Source organism: Mus caroli, chromosome 18 (assembly GCF_900094665.2).
Source record: "Mus caroli chromosome 18, CAROLI_EIJ_v1.1, whole genome shotgun sequence".
Taxonomy (NCBI): domain Eukaryota; kingdom Metazoa; phylum Chordata; class Mammalia; order Rodentia; family Muridae; genus Mus; species Mus caroli.
In genome coordinates this window covers 58,329,429-58,332,713 of record NC_034587.1, presented here as the reverse complement: position 1 = coordinate 58,332,713, position 3,285 = coordinate 58,329,429, and the positions used below count along the sequence as shown (strand labels likewise).

The 3,285-nt window shown below is 50.9% G+C and overlaps 1 protein-coding gene across 3 annotated transcripts in view; it reads left to right on the top strand.

Moving 5' to 3' along the window:
* Window positions 1-895: 895 nt before the first annotated feature.
* Arhgef37 (Rho guanine nucleotide exchange factor 37) overlaps window positions 896-3,285 on the top strand; it is a 42,497-nt gene continuing 40,107 nt past the window's right edge. Inside the window, exon 1 of one of the 3 annotated variants that reach the window (XM_029472268.1) lies at window positions 896-980. The gene's annotated coding sequence lies outside the window, so the exon portion shown is untranslated. Of the gene's footprint in view, window positions 981-1,118; window positions 1,288-3,285 lie in introns of those variants that run through there. The other 2 variants (XM_029472267.1, XM_021150706.2) reach the window with 2 other exon arrangements.

The window sequence follows — 3,285 nt, the reverse complement described above, 5'->3', positions numbered from 1 at the left end:
AAATACAAAAATCTGGACCAGGGGTAGTGTGCACACTTTAAATCTCAGCATGTGGGAGGAAAGAGGCAGGTAGATTTCTGTGTCTGACACCAGCCTAGACTTTATAGTGAGGTCCAGGTTAGCCATTGCTACATAGCGAGATCCTGTCTTTAGATAAATTCTAGGGTAGAGCTGGGAAGGGCCGTATCTACAAGCGTAGATTACTTTGATAAGAAACACTGGGCTTCACTGTGTTTTGCTCTTCCAGCTGTGAGTTCAGTGCCCAAGACAGGAAGCTATGGCTAACCGAGACCCTAACTGTGGAATTAACATCTGAGTTTTCAGTACCCAGAGGTGACCCTCGATTACTGTAATAATACGAAATAAAACATCAGCATTTTCACGTCCCAGAAGAAACTACTGGCAGCTTTGTCTAAGATTGCATGCTCAGAGAGAGCCTTGGAGCAAGAACCGGTAGTGAGTGCTCCACAGGTTTAAGTCTCAGCTGGTTAGGTTTTGGTCGACTTGACACAAGCTAAGGTCTATTGAGAAAATGCCTGTATCAGATTGGCCTCTAAGCAAGTCTGTGGAGGGCATTTTCTTGATTAATGATCACTGTGGAAGGGCCCAGCTCATTGTGGACGGTGACACACCTGAAGCCCCTGGTTTGTAGAAGAAAGAAGGCTGAACAAACGAAACCGTGGGGAGAAAGCCAGTAAACAACATTCCTGTATTGTCCCTGCCTCAGTTCCTGCCTCCAGCTTCCTTCCCGGCATGAGTTTCTGTTTTCACTTCCTTTGAGAATGGGCTGTGATTTTGACATCCACCGTGGTCCTCTCCCTAAATTGCTTCTGGTCATGTGTTAATCGCAACAATAGAAAGTAAGTTAAGACACAGCTCTCCAGTTCAGTGATTCTGCTCGCAGCACAGAATAAACCCATTGCCAGCAGGAGGGCCCACGAGGGGACCTGTCGCCCTGGTATTGGGGTGAAGTCCCGCAGGTGAGTTGACAGGTGAGGTGCTGCCCGGGCCCGGGACCAGCGGAGGCGCGGTCTGGGAACGCCCTCGGCTCCTGGATGACTCAGGGAGCGCGCGCGGAAAACAACCTGGCCTTAGAGTGGCAACTGACAAAGGCGGGGGCGCGCTCTGCGCGTGCACAGCAGACGGTGGAGCTTCCCAGAGCCGGGCAGCTGGAGCCCAGCGGGTGCAAGTGACTCCGGAGGGCATCTGGCGCGTGCGCGGTGAGTCCAGCCCGGCGACAGGATGCCGCCAGGAGGGCTGCGGGGAAACAGCTGCTGGACAGATGAGGTGCGCGAGGTTGTTGTTGGGAACAAGCAGAGAGGCAGGGTGTGGCCGGATCCCAGGCCCCACGGTGCTGGGTCTCCAGCCTATTAGGCGCTCGAGCCACCAGATTCAGGTGGTTCCCCCGATTTCCTTTCTGGGTGGGAGAAAGGTCCTGGAAAGTAAGTTGGGCTAGAGCAAGGTAAACTGTTCTGTTTCTTATCTCTCTGCCTGGTTCGAATGTGAGGCGGCTTTAATAAGAAACCATTCATTAAAACAAAGGAAAGATTCAAAGGACAGAAAAGAGTCCTGACTAAGAAACTGAGTAGACCGGCAAGGCCTGGGAAGAAAGGATCAGAAATTTAAGACGGACTGAAGGGAGAATTGGCCCGGTAGAAAAGTGGTATCAGAACTGGGTCCATAAAGCAGAACTGTGGCTTCTGCGTGTTGGCAAGTTGGAAGTGGAGAAGCGCACCCCTAGCGCAGGTGCTGGTTCTTGGTCCTCTGGAGGTCAGTGGTCCGGCAAAAGAGCTGTCCACTGCCCACCCAGTCAGAATCTCTCAGAATCTCCGAGAACAGTGAGAACAGTTTGTTCCTTGCGAGGGAAGTGGAGGGGTGGGGTGGAGCGCTAGCCAGCCAGCTGCGAAGTAGGCAGCCTCCTGACGATCTGGGAAGTCCAATTTGCCCTTTTCCAGGCTCAGTACATTGCCCTCCAGTTTGTTTTGAGTGTAAAGCTTGGTACCTGGCACGCAGTAGATGCTCAACAGAAGGGCTGCTGCTGATAATCCTATCAAACACGGCTGTGCCAGTTAGGAACGACCTGGAAGGAATTATGCTGTGTCCAAAGTGACCTAAAATGAAAACTTTTAAAAGTGTGTGTGTGAGTGGGACTGGGGAGATCGCGGAACGGGCAAAGCCTTGAAGGCATGAGGACAGGAAATTGGATCCTTAGCACCCACTTAGTCTGTAACTCCAGTCCACGGAGTGGGGGCAAGCAGAGATAAAGGTATCCCCGAGGCTTGCTGGCCAACCACCTTAAACCAGATAGGTGAGCTGCAGGCTCAGTGAGAGATTGCCAAGTTAAAAAAAAAAAAAGTAAGTAAGTAAGGTGGAGAGAGGCTGAGGAAGCCATCCTACGGGATCTCTGGCCTCCACACACACACATACACCACCCCAAAGACGAAAGTGTACACATGAAAATATAATAAAGTCAATGATACCGTGACATACATTCAGTAAGGGTGAAGCGAAGTACTTCACTCACGGTTTTTAAGATACTTGTATTTATTTTGATTATGTGTACGAGTGTGCCTGTCTGTAGTTATGTGCTTGTGAGTGCAGGGACTCCCTGAGGTCAGATGCCACCCAATCCCCAGGGAGCTGGAGATACACGTGGTTGTGAGCTGAGTGCCATTGGCGAGGGGGAAATGAACTCAGGTCCTCCGGAAGAGCAGTGGGCATTCGTAATCACTGAGCTCTCTCTCCAGCCCCTCAATTCACGGTATGACCCAAAGTCAAAACTAAAAGTGGAAACTACCAGCTACTCTAACAAAGGTGGTCCCTTGGTGTCACTCGCCTGAGGGGAGAGGACATGAACTGGGACCTGGCAGCACCGTTCTTGCCCAGCCACACGGCCTCATTGAATTTCTGCCAGGGCACAGGATTCGCCAACAGCTGGCTCGCCTCTCTCTCGGATCAGCAGATTACTGCGGCAAACAGTGCCTCAGTTGATTCTGCTCCAGCTCAGATCAATGGCTTTTTATTTAACTATGGAGAGGGGGTGTGTCCGAGTGTTGTCACCAAAGCAGCTTGGCATTTACCAAGCTTGACAGTCCACAGCCTGGTGCTTGTTTATTGACAGGCTGAAGGACTTTAAATCTGTGGATCTGCAGTTGTGAAGACACAGACTGGGCAAACCCACTGCTCTATAAAAAGACCTGCTTAAAAAAAAAGTCTGTATGGGCTCCTTTCTCTACCCCTTTTAACCTTCCAGGTAGAGCCAGGGAAGTCTGACTAAGGGTAAAT